This window comes from Manis pentadactyla, chromosome 3, assembly GCF_030020395.1.
Source record: "Manis pentadactyla isolate mManPen7 chromosome 3, mManPen7.hap1, whole genome shotgun sequence".
Classification (NCBI taxonomy): domain Eukaryota; kingdom Metazoa; phylum Chordata; class Mammalia; order Pholidota; family Manidae; genus Manis; species Manis pentadactyla.
The window spans coordinates 12,689,166-12,706,701 of record NC_080021.1 but is presented as its reverse complement, the minus strand read 5'-3'; the positions used below and the strand labels follow the sequence as shown (position 1 = coordinate 12,706,701).

Sequence of the window (17,536 nt, the reverse complement as noted above, 5' to 3'; positions counted from 1 at the left end):
GGGAGCAGGGTAATATGTGGAGATACTTATGCAGAAATAAAAATAGTACAGACACAAATAGCTTTTAACTACTAAGTGCTGGATGGAGAGCCACTCAAGGGGTATTTGTGCTTTTATTTTAGGAAGGAATTGCATTAAGAAAAACCTGGAGGTTAGAAATCCCATGCACTGTCCATTGTGCCACAGAGATGGTGCAATCCCTCTTCTGGGTGTATATCCAAAGGAAATGAAATCAGCACCTCAGAGATTCCTGTATTCCATCCCATGTTCACTGAACTATTGTTCATAACAGCCAAGATACGGAAATAAACTGTCGATGTTAGAATGGATGAAGAGAATATGAAATAATATATAACATGCATAATATAGTACATATATAATATTGGAAAGGATGGCAAAATAGCTAGTTAGACAATTTGCCTCTTAAGTATGCAAGTGTAATAAGTTGTATAGGTAATCTTTTGTTTTAATATAAGAATGAGTCTGTCCAATTTCTGCTCTACATTTTTAAAGCTTTATCCACAGAAAATATATAGACATAAATAGAATCTATTATATAGAGAGATATATCTACATTGGGATAATATTCAGCATTAAAAAAGAAGGAAATCCTGCCATTTGCAGCAAAATGGATGAACCTGGAGGACATCATGCTGAGTGAAATAAGCCAGACACAAAACGACAAATAATGCATGATCTCATTTATAGGTGGAATCTAAAAAGGTTAATTCATAAAAGCAGAGAGTAGATGGTGATTGCCAGGGGCTAGAAAGTGGGGAAATGGGGAGATATTTTTCCAAATGTATAAAGTTTCGGTTATGCAGGATAAATAAGTACATGAGAGCTAATGTACAGCATGAGGACTATAGTTAATAATAAACACTGTAGTGTGTACTTGGAATTTGCTAAGAGAATAGATCGTAAGTGCTCTCACCACACACACAAAAATACGGTAACTATGTGAGGTGATGGCTATGTTAATTAGCTTGATTGTGGTAATCATTTCACAGTGCATGTGAGTATCAAAATATCACACTGTACACTTCAAGTATATACAATTTTTATTTGTCAATTGTATCTCAATAAAGTTGGGCAGGGTAAAGAATACCTGGAAACAGACAAAAATAAAGTTTTATGGAGAACAGAAGCTAAGTTAAGTTAGAGTAAAAAGTGTGTACAGGAGAGGAAAGGAAAATTATTTGGAAAGGCATTTTAGAAGGAGAAAGTTTTAGGTGTATAATACACCTGCTGTGTTGGAAGGATGAGAAACAACAACAGAAATCAGCCCTCCTTGACCAAACGGACTTCACTCCAAATACTTGCCCCCTGTGCGTATCCTCAGCAACCAGAGCTGCTTTCAAATGTTCTCTAGTGACGTGCGGTACCCCACTTAGAAAAAAACCTCAGGGCAGATACTGCATACGCAGCCGGCCCAATGTTCACACTAAGAGGAAACCTGAATGCAGTCTGGTCTCCCAAAGTCTGGTTCTCCCACTTAATACTTGAAGGGTATCTGCCCTTCCCATCAATGGCTTGGTAGATTTAAAAGACGACTAAAGAGACTGGTTGATAATGACTGAACTCATTTTATAGATTGACTGTGAAAGCGTTTAAATAGTTAACAAAAACAAGCAAGGAAACTATCTAACAATTTAAAACCCACTCTGTCAGTCTCTTAAAACATAAGTATATCTGCCCCACTATAAAGGAGAAAGGCCCCCCACCAAGTATATGTATATATCCCTTGTGAAGGTGTAAGCCATCTTATATTACGGGAGTCTTCCTTCATTACTTGATTTTGCACAAGGTATTACCAATTAGGCCGAATCTACCTAATACAATCAGTAAAAAGAGCAGTTAATATTCCAGATGATATCATTGTACAATTTTAAGTGTTGAGTGATATAAGTACATTTCCTAAAAATCAGTTATAAGGAAGTACAGAAAACAGCTACCTTAAAGATTTTAAATATATATCTATAGAGTGAATGAAGACTTCCCTTTAGTAGGTTATATGACGGGGCATTTTTATCTTAGAATAAAATATCTAATAACAGCATGCTTCACAAATTCCATAAGTTCTATGCTGTATCTCAAACAATTTAGAGAAGATGATATGCTCTGGAAAAGAGTGTTAAATATCTTTGAAATGTCCTTATAATGAAGACACTGGTGTCAGAGACACTAGCAAAGATTTGGTATAAATTTTTTAATGAATGATAAAACTCACAAAAGTTATTCAAAATTAGTATATTATTTTCTAATATGTATATTTATGTGCTATAAATTATTAAATTAAAATTTATAGACAGTAGCCTCTTTTAAATATGTCCCTAAAATTTATGTATTTGATTGCCCCAAAACATCATTTCAATTATCTCATACCTTTTATTCTTTTCTGGTATAAATGATAATTTTGGTTTCAGTGAAACATAATGCAGTAAATGCTTTTATCATAAGAGAATCTGAGAGTGTTTTAAGAAACTTCACCTAGGCCATATTAGTACGTCTCAGCACCTGGATTAAAAGTCCAGCTTACCTAACTCCAAACCTCTGAATGTTCCTGGCTTTACCATTCCTCTCCCAGGAAACATAACACATGTATGTTTGGGCAGTTATCAACTGGAATAACATGGGCATAACCAATCAGAATGGATCCCTAACTGCAGTGGCTGTGACATGTAAGCATGTGGTACTACTGTATGGTGTGCACTTGAGTATCAGCTGTGTGTGTGTGTGTGTGTATGTGTGTGTGCATGTGCACACACATGCTACTCTACACATGCTGCCCTGGTTCAGGTGATATCTTAGATGTGTTTCCTCCAATCACCTCAAATTTTATTCTAAACATCAAAACTTTCATTGTTAATTGAGGACCTACTATATACATGCCAGACATAGTACATTCCTTTTAGAGATGCTAGAAGTAGGAATTTAGCTTTGTTCCAAGTTCTCTTCATCCAGCCTTGAGCCCTTTCTGGCCACAGGTCAGGTAACAGTCCAGTTATCTGAATTAGCTGCCTTCTTTCTCTTCCTTCTATCAGTCCCTTTGCTTCCTTCCATTGTATTTTTGTCTGTGTGCTACAGGAAGTCTGTGGACTCCATTGCATGAACTCAGCATTCTGCTGCCTTTCTCCCAGGGCTAGGCTGAATGTTCCTCTCAGCTCCATCATTTCTTCCCTCTGGCCTTTCCTTCCTTTTTCTTGGCAGCTGCTTTCTCCTCCACATTTCCCCCCACACCCCGTGAACAAAGGGCATCGATTTCACTGCCACGCCTTCAGTTTCTTGCCTTTTTCTCTTTGGGATGGCTCTCACTAGGATGGTCACGGTCTCAAAAAACACCAGTTTCTTTGAGGACCAATGATAGAAGATTATTATTCCTTAAAAATGAATAAAGACATACCCCTTAAGGTATTTCCTGATTCTTCAGCATTGGACCAGTGAAAATATATATCATTTTTGGATGTTAATTTAGACTTCCTGGTTCCTACATCCGAGCTCCTACACTTTGTCTCCTTTATTTGTCCTCCTGGGAGGAGCAGTATTACATATTGGCTTGGTGTGTGGTCACCATTATTAATTATAGAACTATAAATTCCAGTTTCTTCAAGTGTAAAATAGACACAGTAATACCTGGCTCACTAGGTGTGAGGTTGAAAAGAACTAATATATAAAGCACTTAGTTAGCTCTTATTATAATTATGTCATAATAGAGCTAACTATGTTAGTTCTTATTATAATTATTATTTGTTATTCTTCCCTTTTTCCTCCTCTGCCTTCTTCTCCTCCTCTTTCCACTCCTTCTCCTTCTCTTCCTCATCCTCTTCCTTGCTCCCCCATCCCCTCGGCCTCTTTCTTCTCTCCTGGGCTCACCAGAGCTCATCTCTCACGTTTGTCTGCTGAATTTTCTTGACCTTGCACTGACACTGTTCACATCTGAACCTAGCTAGTTCTGCACACATCACTTCTGCTTAAAGATACAGCTGCACCCTAACCACTTCAACCCAGTATACCTGGTTCAATTCATTCAACCCCCAAAGAAATACACATTGCCTTTTGTGCCAGACAGTGTTTTAAGTTCTGGGGATTATAGCAATGGAAAAAAAAATAGATAAGTTTCTGCACTAGCAGAACTGATATTATAATAGGGAGAGGGGTAGACAAGCAATAAGCATAGAGCTGGTGATAAACAGTATTAGGAAAAATAAAGGAAAGCACTAATATGTAACAAGTGGTACATGTCCTGTCCTCACAGAGCTTACAGTCTAGTCATGGGACAGATGAAAACATAGACAAGCAATAGGCACTGTGATTAATACTCTGATAGGGATGTGCCCAGGGTGCTAGGGGAACAAAGTTAAGGAGGATTCAACCCAGCCTGGAAAGGTTAAGGAAGGTTTCTTGGAGGAGAAAAATCCCAATATGAGCCCTAAAGGACACACAGACGTCACAAGATGAAAACACATATATGAGCAAGTAGCTGATACAAAGGCAAGAAACAAAGAGACGTGTGCTGGAAAATAAAAAACCAAGGGTAGAAAATATGTGCAAAATGTTAGGAAGATGTACATAAATCCTAATTATAGTACTGTAGAAAAACTCACATAGAATATAAAGATCCTCTGATATGCATACCTGCCTTTCTCTTTCTCCCTCTGTCTCTGCTCAGTAGTAAGTTTTCAAGCAGTAAACTGAACAACCCAAATCCCATGTAATTATGGCCAGACAATCTACTCTCTGCGCTCCTGTGTGGACATGTATGTCAAGAGTAGCCAATCGCAGAAACCCGTATTTCAATAGTGAGTTTTCAATCCAAGCTGGGTCAGAGTCTTTCTAAGAGATGTGACTGATGAGACTAGGGGAAAGATCTTCCCTTTTGGCTGCCACAGTGATTTTACATTTTTCCCCTCCAAGACTTACATTACACATTTGGTCACACTCTATGATTTCACAGATTAAACACTTATTTTTCCTGTATTATGTAAGTTTTTCTGTTACTACAACCTACCTTATACCAAATCAGCACCTTCCTGAGGGTCCTAATATTTGTAAGAAATGACAGGTCTCAGAACCTTAAGAATTGTAACATGACCATTTGAATATTTCTTCTTTAATCAGCCTGTTTTTGTGTATGTGCCCTTCTAGGAATTTATCTGTTTATACTCTGTAGTCAAACTGATAAGGATAAAGTTCTTCTTTATGCTTTCTTATTATCTTATAGGGTCTATAGGAACTGTAGTGGTGTCCTTTTCTTTATTGATGGTATTGATTAATTCTGTCATCTCTCTCCTTCTGAAATTTCTGCTAGAGGTTTTTCAATTTTATTGATCTTTTTCTAAGAACCACCTTTGGATTTCATTGATTTCCTTTTATTTTTCTGTTTTCAGTTTTATTCTCTTTATTAATAAATTCTGCTTGCTTTGAATGAATCTGATCTTTGTGAAGCTTAGAGCATAGATTTGAGACATTTCTTCTTTTCTGATATAAATTTCCTTTTAAGCATTGCTTTAGTTCTATACCATACACTTTGATAGGTTGTGTTTTCATTTCCACTCACAACCCAGACATGTAACTGCTATCTGGTAGGTAAAGGTCAAGAATTCTGATAAACATCCTAAAATGCACAGTAGGTAGCCCCACTCCTCAAGGTTGAGAAAACATGCCCTAAGATAATAACATACACATTTCATTTATTAGTTTATCTTCAAGTTACATTAAACTATCTCAAGTATAGTATAAAACTTTCCCAGCAATGTAGTTCTGATTTCTCCCTTTCACCTGTTTTATTATTTTTCTCATATGTTCTATTTTTACACATGCTATGAACCACAATACGTTGATATTATTTCTACTTCAATTAATTGTTTTAAAACAATTTAAAATGAGATAAAATACATTTCATATTTACCTTCATTTTATCAATTTCTTGAGATCCTTATCACTTTATTATTGGAATTGTTTTGATATTACCTGTTTGATGTAATCTTAGGTTCTTAAATTTCTGATCTAATGTATTTCATTATTTTTGAAAATGTTTCCACTTTTTTTCTTGTTCTGGAATCTCAATTTGTTTTGTCTCAGATGCTCTTCTTTTTGTTTTGTTTCATTTAATTATTTCATTCTTTTTCTCTTTATGTTCAGTATGAGTAATTTTTATTGGTCTGTCTTTGGGTTCATTGATTTCCCTGGCCATGCTGAATCTAATAATGAGCCTGTAGGAGGCATTTTTCATCCTGCTGTTTTGTTTGCTTCCTAGCACTTTTTTCTTCTTTCTTCTTTTTGTTTATTATTTCCTAGCATTTTTATTTAAACACTATTATAGTTTATATTTCTCTGATGAAATTTCCCATTTTTTTGTGCATGTTATTCACCTTATTCTCTAGGACTCTTAACATATTAATCACTGTTATTTTAAATTACCTATAAGATAGTTTCAAAATCCAGCTCATCTCTGAATTTGGTTCTATTAATTGCTTTGTCTTTTGATGTTTTCTTTCTTGCTTTATTGTATACTTTTCCATTTCTGAGTGAATGTAATACTTCAGTTTAGAACACTTGAGACTTGGGTGAATGGTATTGATGAGTGTCTCCTTTGCCTTTGGTTCCCAGGGGTCCTGTGCTTTCACACAAACCCACACTGGGCTTTCAATAATTTGCTCAAAAATTTAGCTGAATTCTTTTTATCCACTTGTATGATGCTCACATCATTTCATCCCAAACTTTGCCATCAGTGAAGAAATGCTTGAATCCCGTCTCTCTTTAGAAGTGGCTATTGTCCCTCAAATTTCGATCTGTGTGGTTTCCTATAGCTTCAGGCCTTACGGGGCTGAAGAAAAGTTGTGATTTTTGAATTCTATTAAAGCTTTTACTTATTGTTACAGTAGGCTAAGCAACACTCTATTTTTTTTCTATCTTAGGTGGAAATGAAACTCTATCATTTATTCTTTCAACAGATATTTCTGGAGAACTCATGGTGTTTCAAAAAGCACTCTCTGTGCTACATCACAGGTCAAAAAAACCAGTCCCTAACTTCAAGAAGCTCACAGTCTTTGGGGGCAAACATGCTTCACATTTTAATTCAACTTAGTCAATGCTCTTAAGGAAACATGAGCAAAGAATTATGTAATTACAGAACAAGGTGAATATTTCTCCACAGAAGGCTTAAAATGGGTGACAGAGACAGTTACATCTGAGTTGGGTTTCAAAAAACAATTCTTACCTCCATTGGAGAATAGTCAGAAGAGAATTTTATGCAGAAGGAATAACAATTGAGAAAGCAAAGTGCTGGGAAGAATCTGTTGTGGCCAAGCAATCATTAGAATTTAATGTAGCAAAATGCACAAAAGGACTATGTGTGTTGAGGAGGGATCATGTTTGTAATTGATTTTTAAAAGAAGCCCTGGTGGCATATTTGGTTATTATTATTGTTTTTAGTGTTGTGCAATGCATATGGACAGGCCAGTACTAATGCTTGCTGGGTATGCTTAGACTGAGTGCTTCATTTTCCCCTCTGTGATCAGTCTTACCTACTAGGTAATAGGAAATTTATGCGTGCTCTCTCTCCCTTTTCATCCACTAGTACATTTCAACTCCCATCTCTCCTTTATTTTTAAATTTTCAATACACTTTCTATCACATGAAAATCTATATTTAGTGCTTCTTGTGAATAACTGGAAGAGCTGGCAATTCTGGTTGGGATTCTTGTATGTTAGTGATAAGCTGAGACTGCAGGGCTATACCCTCTTTTAAGAAGGTCATGAGCTCTTCCTAGTCACCGCCTGGCCCACTCTGCAGTGTCACTTTATGGGCTTGGTCCCTGTCGGAGTTTGAGCATTCTGCCCTTGCTCTGTTATCTTCAGGTACCCCTCCCTACCTCACAGCTGGCTTTTCCCTGCTCCCAAGCCTTATGCAGGTGGTCATACTGGAGCACTGTACCTGCTGCACTGTTTTCTTTAAATGTTGAACATCAATCATATCCCCAAGTTAAAGTTTACAAGACACACTCACATTCATGATTGTATCTGGCATTCATCTAGTGATGTCAGCCTGAAGATATGGAAAGCCTTCCCTTATTATGTGTGCTTTAAATATATGAGAATGGCACAGGAACAGACACACAGATCAATGGGACAGAATAGAGAGCCCAGAAATAAACCCACACATATGCAGTCAATTAATGTATGACAAAGCAGGCAAGAATATATAATGGGTTAAAGACAGTCTCTTCAATAAATGATATTGGGAAAAGTGGGCAGCTACATACAAGAGAATGAAACTGGATTACTGTCTAACACCATACACAAAAGTAAACTCAAAATGGATTAAAGACCTAAATATATGAAACCATGCAACTCTTAAGAGAAAACACAGGCAAAAATCTCTTGAACATAACCATAAGTAATTTTTTTCTGGATCCATCTCCTGAAGCAAGGGAAACAAAAGCAAACATTAACAAGTGGTATTACATCAAACTAAAAAGCTTCTGTAAAGCAAAAGACACCTCAACAAAACAAAAAGACAACCTATAGTATGGGAGAATATATTTGTAAATGATATATCCAATAAGGGGCTAACATCCAAAATACATAGAGAACTCATATGCCTCATAAAAAACCAAATACCCAATTAAAAAGTAGGCTGAGGACCTGAATAACATTTTAAAGAGACATACAGATGGCCAACAGGCACATGAAAAGATGCTCCATGTCACTAATCATCAGAGAAATACAAATCAGAATCACAGTGATATACCACCTCACACTAGTCAGAATGGCCACTATCCAAAAGACAAGAAATAACAAGTGTTGGTGAGAATGTGGAGAAATGGGAACCTTCCTACACTGTTGGGAATGTAAATTGGTGCCGCCAATGTGGAAAGCAGTATGGAGTTTCCTTAAAAAACCAAAAAAGAGAAATACCATGCGACTCAATAATTCTACTTCTAGTAAGTTACCCAAAGAAAACAAAATCTCTGATTTGAAAAGATATATGCACCCCTATGTTTACTGCTGCATTATTTATAATAGCGAAACTATGGAAGCAACCAAAGTGTCTGTCAACAGATGAATGAATAAAGAAGATGTGGTATATATATATACAATGGAGTATCATTCAGCCATAAAAAAAGAAATCCTGCCATTTGCAAAAACACAGATGGACCTAAAGGGCGTTATGCTAAGTGAAATAAGCCAGGTGAAGAAAGACAAATACCATATGATTTTGCTTTTATGTGGAATCTAAAAACAAAATAGAACAAAAGAGCAGTAGACTGATAGACACTGAAAAGTCACTGGTGGTTACCACGGGGAAGGGAATGGAGCAGAAGAGTGCAATAGGTAAAGGGGATAAAGAGGTGCAAAAATAAATGAATACATAAAATAAAATGAATATGTATTTCATGTGAAAAATTTTGGTAATTTTTAAAAGGACAATTGTCACCTCAAAAATGTGGGAGACCAAGAGTCTCCTAGAAAAAATAACTAACTATAGTAGGAACGGAGGCCCATGCCATAGAGTTAGTCAATACTACAATTCAGCTAAAAACTCACATCTTTCTTCATTTATTTTCAGACTTTTTTCCCCACTCATCAGGCTTCCCGTTTTCAGCTATTCTTTATAGAATTCCAACCATCACTAAGCAGTACTTCACCTCACTGCCTTTCTCCAGGTTTCCACACACTTTGGCTTCCATATTCTGTCTTTTTTCACTAACTTGAGGTAGTCTGGAATGATGAGAATGTAAGTTGCTTCAGTGGTTTAAAAGTTTGTGCTCCCCTCCCCCTCAAAAATAAATAAAAGCTGCTGAGTCTATAAATTTAAAAGGAGAATTTAGACCAGTAATTATAGTTTTGGAGTTAAGGAATTTTCAATGGGTTTTTTTTCTTTTCTTTTCTTAGGCTTATCATCCCAGAGTGGATCTGAATTCCTGATCCTCTATTTCCAGTAATTTCATGGGAGAAGTACAAGTTTGTTTACCCAGCATGCCTAATGACCATTAGTAGGGTAAGTAAGGGGAATCAATTGACATATTATTTGAGTCTGTATTTTGAAACAGTTACACCACATAGCACATATTCCCAGAGAAATCAACTTCCTTTTTAAGCAAGACATGTTTTTAAAACAAGAATTTGCTCCCTCCCTACCCACCCAGATAAAAATTTAAGAATTGAGACAACATCAACTCAAATATGAATAATTCAGGGATGTGCTATTTGTGTGGAATAAGAATGACTCACCTTTTAAAACATTATTTATGAATTTGACTTTAGCTGCTCTGTGATTAAATCTTTTTTTTCCGACCAAATATTTGTGACATGAAAAATGGAATGGAATTTATCACTAGTTCGATACTTCCAAAAGTATATTAAGTAGAAAGATCTGACCTCATTAAGTGAAAGGACATCACATCTAAGTATTCAGGGTGCAGTTCACACCCATTCTCCTTGTCTCAACTCATGCTTCTACTCCACTCAAGTTTTTCTGTTAGAGGACATAATGGCAAGTACAGAATAAAATATGAGTTGCTGCTTCTCTTTCATCATTAAGAAAAATAAGCAAATATGGTATCTAAAGCATGGTTTATTTTTATATCAAACGCAATCACTCAGAGTTTTGTGCATTATAAAGCATGTAGTTCTTTCTCAAAGGATAAGGAAGGGATATAGGTGATTTCTTCACTAGAGTGATGTAAGTATCTAGATACGCATAAATATTGACGTGTCTGATGGTATCTTTTTTTCTCTCATTTCTTCATCACAGCCATGCAGTCCTCGCTTTCATACTGGCATCTTTTCTCAAGCCTCGCTAAGCTGCCAGGAAATCAGGTCAAGCTTTGGTATCAAACTGAATCATTGAATCATTCCTATATCACTGCTATGTACAATGATGGGATGAATTATTTTGGGGTGTTGAAAGCAACGGTAATAGTCTAGCCTGGGATTTCACAGGGTATATTAGTCAGAAATGAATTTATCTTACCAAACCAACAGGAGATTATATATATATATATATATATATATATACACAAACGTATCTATATATAGTCTGTGTGCATGTATATATACACACATATGTATCTTTACATGGAGACATCTCTGTCAGATAAATTCTAACCGAAATGAGCATGCGACGAGAGGCAACAAAAGGGGCCAGGCAGTTTATTTGAGCAAAATCCCGGGCAAGGTTCACCAGTCTGCACAGACAGGCTGGAGAAGCCACGCCCAGCAGGGCAGGCAGCGACTTTTTAAAGACAGTAGGGGGAGGCAGAGCATAGATTTACAGCGGCGCGAGGATTGTCTAGCCTAGGGCACATTTTTCAGGTTGGGAGGGGGCAGCAGCCGGGAACTTTGGCAGGTGATCAGTGTCCGACGTGCTCACTCCTCCCTCTAGCCTGGCAATCTCTATATGAAGATTTAAAGAGATTTTACATATATATATATATATATATATATATATATATATATATATATAGAGAGAGAGAGAGAGAGAGAGAGAGAGAGAGAGAGAGAGAGATTTATTATAAGGAATTGGCAATTATGAAGGGAAGGAAGTCCCAAAAGCTGCAGCAGGGGTCAGCAAGATGGAGATAACAGGAGGGTCAACGGTTTAGTTCCAGTCTGAGTCCAAAGGCCTGGGAGCCAGGAACGCTAATGGTGAAGCTCCCATCCAAAAGCCGGCACACGTAAGACCCAGGACGTGCCAATGTTTCAGTTAGTGTCAGAAGGCAGGAATAGAGCAGATGCCCTGGTCTGAAGACAAACAGGCAGGAAAGAATCCGTCCTTACTGAGGGGAAGGTCAACCTTCTTGTTCGATTCAGGCGTTCAGATTGGAGGAGGCTCACCCATTACGGAGAGTCTGGCCTTACTCAGTCTCCCAATGTACATGATAAGCTCATCTACAAATACCTTTAAAAACTGCCTGAACAATGCTTGACTGCGTATCAGTCCAGTCTAAACCTAACCATCACACAGGGTAATCCCTCAAGCATATGCTCCTCAAGGCTCTCCCAGAAGTGTTTCAAGCACTCTGTTCCCGGCTGCCGTGAGGCTGAGGCCTCTGTTCCTTGCCGGTTGTTAGCTTGAGGCTGCCCTCAGCTCCCTGCCATGTGGGCCTCTTTAGCATAACAGCTTCTTTCATCCAAAGACAACAAGACAGAAAGAGAATCTGCTAACAAAATCAAAGTAGCAATCTTTTGTAATCAAATCACAGAACTAAGGAGCCTGGTTAGATAGACCTGACTTCCTATCACCTGTGCCATATTCTATTGGTTAAAAAGTAAATCACAGGGTTCAACCCATACTGAGGTAGAGAAAGTACGTAAAGATGTGAACACCAGGAGGTAGGCAACGCCGGGGGCCGTTATAGGAATATGCCTGTCACAGAACTGAAGTGCATATGGAATGTCTGAGTGAGGAAGGAATACCAACATGGAAGGATAAAGGGGGGACCTATCTCAATGCTATGAAACCTGGACTGTGGGCCATCTGAAAACCCTTACTAGCTCCATTTTGGCCAAATGAATTTATATGATTCAGCCTACTTCTGCATTTGTTAAAATGGATACATGTTTTTCATGTTGTTTCTTGACTAGCATTATTCCCCTTTTCTTCTATTGCTCTCTCATTCAACCAGATGATTAAGGTAGAGCTGACATAACCTCTACTCCTACAGAGATGGGCCCAGCTGTGCACAGCCATACTGACTCAGTCAAGATGGAACATGAGATCCATTCTGTGTCCATGAGAAGCAGGTCTAGGATTTTTCCTGGAAGTATTAGAAAAGGGAAAGCCTTTTCTCAATGAGGTTAGAACTGAGTGTGTGTAAGCCTGAAGCTTCCTGTGGCCAACTGGTGACAGAAGAGGGAAAATCTGAATGCGAATCCAGCTAACACAGTAACTCAATACTGAGCTACAGAGACAGAGACGGAGTCCTAAAGATGTTGAGCACCTAGATCCAGCCTTGCCTGAAGTTACAGGAACCAGTACACTTCTGCTCAAGTCCATTTGACTGGTGTTTCTGGCACTGTCTGATCTATACAGAGCTTAGAGCCGTATGCAGCACACAGCTGGCTCCGGACAATTATACACTAAGGAATGAAAGAGTGATTTTCGGAATATCGGCATTGAAATCTAAGGGACAGGAAGTTGGGACACATTCCCCCAACAGAGTCCTTCTGAACCCTAAAATTCTATGGTTGGCTGCTTCCCAAAACACCTCTTTGAGGATTCACCTTTGAATGTGTATCCAGAATATTCAGGGATGGCTGAAGGCAGTTCTCTTCTGTTCATTCCTCATGGTGCCCAGGCTATTGCTGTGTAGGTGGGCCAAACTCATACACCTCTATCTCTCAGAAGCCTTAGGCACAGGAACTTGGCCCATGGAAGTTCCAGCACATAAGGCCCTTAGCAGGAAGGAAAACTAATTTAAAAATGGCCTCAGCTTTCTCAGGAAATTATTTTCACTCCGTCTCTATAAAAAGTACCAGATTTGACCCCTTGTCTCTTCCTACCTCCTTCTCTGTTAACATGCCTATAGAGGTGGTGGGAGAACAGGGGGCCAGACTGAGACGATGAAAGTCCACTTTTCATGAAAACGGTCATCAGAAACCAGTTTGTAATAGCCAGAGGCCACCAAGAATAGCTAAGGCTAAGCCAAGTTGTTGAATCGGACAATTCTCAATTGAGTGAGGAAATGCATAGCTGTTACTAGTGATCACAGAAGAAAGCATCTCTTTGAGATAAAACTGGAGACAGAAAGAAAAGACCTGGTCAGGCTGCTTTTCTCACTGCATTATGATCATTTATCAGGCAAGTTCAGATATCTTAGGTAAATACCTTGATTGGATTTTGATATTAAATTGATAGGGTTGAAAGGTAAAGGCTGAAATGCAACAAATAATCCTAGGCCAGTGAAGTTCCAGCCTGAATTCTCAGAAGAACTGGTTCATTCTGCATTTTTCTTTGCAGCTCCTAGCAGCTAGAACCTGGCTGGCCAGCCCAGAAAACAGGCTGCCATCCAAACTAGGTGGCATTGTAAGGTATAGCCTGGACCCATCACTGCTATGTAACAAAGAAGAACATATTCAGGTGCAAAATGCAGACATGCAAGGACCAAAGCAATTGCACTTAATAAAGAGCCCAGGTGATAAGGACTTGACCTGGATCTGTGCACAGGGCAAGCACTTAGGTATAGTAGCACCCAGCCCCACCTCCAAGGGAACTACTCAGATCTCATCCATTGTAACTCTCAGATTCGTGAGGCCTAGGGCCACCTTTCTCCTTTCACCCTATCTCCAGGGTCTTGCACATGGCTTGGCAAGCATATTTGTTGATTGTATGAATAAATGACTGCTTCTCACAAAAAAGAGCAAATGTTTTATAACTCCATGACTAAGATGGAGTTACAAAACATTTTAGAGCATTTCAATGAAAAAATGATTCCTTATATCAGCACACTATTTAGTAGTTTCTGGTGTACAAAGAGGCTTAGCATTTAAATATAATTTAATCATCATATTATAGATGTCAGGCAGGCTAGATATTTTTCATTTATTTACCCAATCAACATACGTTAAGTTCCTTTAATAGACAGTGTGTTAGCAGTTGGCATATAAAACTGCTTAAGATATGATCTACTCCTATGCCCCGAGAAAGCTCACAATGGAGTAGAGGATACACACACACATAAATAATTAGACAAATAATTACAATAAAATGTGGTAAGTATTAATGGAGGAACTAAGAACACACATAATTTGTTGAGTACTTTGCCTGTGGCAGCCAGAAAAGTTTCATGGAAGTGACGGCAAATTAAAGGAAGAAAGAGAATTTGGCAAATATCCAAAGGTAGGGGAAGACTTTGCAGAGAAAGAATAGAGAGCAAATAGAACATTGTTTCATACAATAGAATAGAAAATATTTGCTGAACAATGGCAGAATATGAGACTAGAAAGAAAGTAAAGGCCAAGCCATCAAGTGTTTTGAAACATCAACCATGAAACTTACCTGAAGGTTATAGGAGCCATTTGAAAATGTTAATGGAGAAAGAGGAGTAAGGTGTTCAGGTGTGCATGTTATTATCCAGATTTCTTAGAAGGGAAAGCTGGGTAACAAAAGTTAGATGACTTTTCCTGAGCCATAGGGAGAATAATAGGAAAGCCAAATATTTGCTGGATTGTAAATGAAATGCCAAATACCCACTTCCTGTTCACTGTTCAATCATTGGAGACAACATTTGTCATGTGGAAAAGGAGTTCATTATAATCAGACTGGAAATTCATGTACCTGAAAACCTCTGGAAGGGAACATGTAGGGAATGAACAAGACAGAATAGCAGATACAAAACAATTCTTATCCGTCTGAATCTGTTTTACATTTCATTCCAGATGCTGCAAATTAGCACCAATACAATGAATCTTTGCAAATTAAATAGGGTCACAGTGGGAAAGAACCCATCAGCCACTCTAGTTCCAAAACCCTCCTAGGCAAGCAATAACCTGAAATAAACCTTGGAGTCCTGACCCCAGACTAATAGCCTGCTTCATACTCTCTGAACAAAACAATTAAATAATCACATTCCTCATGGCTCAACTTTCTGAATGTATTAATTAGATTAAAACACAATTTGTCAGGATCCCTCGAAAGGAAGGGTTTGCTGAACGTGTTTTCTCCTGCCGTCCAGCTTCCAAGGGCACACCTGCTTTCCTGTGGAGGGAGCCTGTCCCTGCCCAGACAAGCCTCTTTGCCACACTCCTGATCGTATTCCTTCCAGAACTGGCTCCCTCACACTCTCTTGGACTCCTCCACCGATGGCATTCTTTCTTCTCTCTACTTGGGCCAACATCTGTCATTCAGTTCTATTTGTGTTACAAATCCTGTCTTAAAATACAGAAGCCGGTTGATAATTCTTATTGGCTCATTTTCAACATTCCATCCATCCATCCGTCTATCCACCCTGTTTAAGATGGGCTTAAGTCCTGGTTCTGCCTCTTCCGTTCTCTGCAACCCTAAGCAAACTACTTAACCTCTCTGTCATTCAGTGCCCTCATCTGTGAAATGAGAAAGACAACAGGTCAGACCTCAAGTGGCTTACATGAGGATTGAAGAGTTAATTGCTGTGAAATGATTCTAATAGCTCCTGGCTCATTAAATGAGCAGCATCTTTGTACTAGGATTTGGGGGATTCGGGTATGAAAAGGGTATGAACCTGCCTCAAAGTACTAAAACAGAAGGAAGATCCAATCGTACATCCGATTAGATGCAGTGACAGAGAGATGCCGGTGGCATCCTAAGAGCACAGAGGCTGGGACTGGGATGTGTGCAGCCAGGACGGGGTGTTCCCTGCCAGGGCTCAGCATGTGCAGCCATTCATCTTGCAGGGCTCTGCCAAGATGCCCAAAAGCTTTATTCTCTCACTTCAATTGAGTCTCTCCCAAGTGATAAGCCCTTTCTGACTCTCCTAACTCAACTATCAGCACCCACCGCACCATATCACTGTCTGTTCCCATTTCTTACACTATTTTTCTTCATAACATTTAGCACTGGCTAGCATTATATGATGTATTACTTTTATTTTTATTGGTTGCTCTCAAGTTTTGGCCCATGCAACCTGGAAACTTGTTAGAACTGCAAATCCTTGGGACCCATCCCAGACCTAGGAAATCAGGACGTCTAGTGTTCTAACAATCATCTGCACGTGATTCTGATATTTACATAACTTTGTGAACTTGGTTTATAGTTTGTCTCCATGGGGGACTGGCAGCTTCTGGAATCAGGGATCTTTTTCATTTTTTGTTTATTACTGTAACCCCAACATTTAGATCTGTATCTAACACATAGTAGGGTTCACTCAGTAGTTGTTGAATGAACAAATGGGTGACTACATCTCACTTGGTGGTCAAGTGAAAATCAGTACCCAACCAGTTCCCTACCACCGGATCTATTTTCTTTCACAACTTGGCTGCATGATACAATTTCAACATTAAAAGTTAAATCATTTCTAGTTAGGTTAAAAGGTTGGAATTTTTTTTTTTTTTTGGCATACATAGACATTTTTTTTTGTTGGAGAAGATACTTAGAAATTGCTTGGTATTTATATAGGAAGAGAAAGATGCATAGAAACACTGTCAGAGGTCACCAAAGCAGGACACTTGAGCATAAGTTTATGTTGAAGCTGGTTTCATAATGCTCAGGAGAGTTTGATACGAACCCAGTTCGCAGCAGATTTCTGCAGAGTAAAAAAAGAAAAATTCTCACATCTGATAGGGTGCCTGCATCCACCAGCAGCACAAACCTACCAAAGGGAGAGGAGCAGGCAGGGGAAAGAGGGGAAGGCAGGGTGGAAGACAGACAGATGGAAGAGAGGTGGACTCCGGTGCTCCAGACCTATGGCCCCATTTTCCCCAAGGCAGCAGTCATGCTTTCTCTCTTGTTGAGCACCAAGGCAACAAGCCCACGTCATGTCTGCTCCTGCAGTCCTGAGGAGCATCTACAGCAGGTTAAGAAGCCAAAGAGAAGAAGCAGATCTCTTCCCTGGAGA

At 38.7% G+C, this 17,536-nt stretch overlaps 1 long non-coding RNA gene across 3 annotated transcripts in view; it reads left to right on the top strand.

Moving 5' to 3' along the window:
* Positions 1–15,582, top strand: part of LOC118915086 (uncharacterized) — a 30,425-nt gene extending 14,843 nt beyond the window's left edge. Inside the window, exons 3-5 of one of the 3 annotated variants that reach the window (XR_008996143.1) lie at positions 9,897–10,002; positions 10,759–10,919; positions 15,384–15,582. This is a non-coding gene — a long non-coding RNA (uncharacterized LOC118915086). Of the gene's footprint in view, positions 1–9,896; positions 10,003–10,758; positions 10,920–12,670 lie in introns of all 3 variants that reach the window. The other 2 variants (XR_008996142.1, XR_005025892.2) reach the window with 2 other exon arrangements.
* The last annotated feature ends 1,954 nt before the right edge of the window (positions 15,583–17,536 follow it).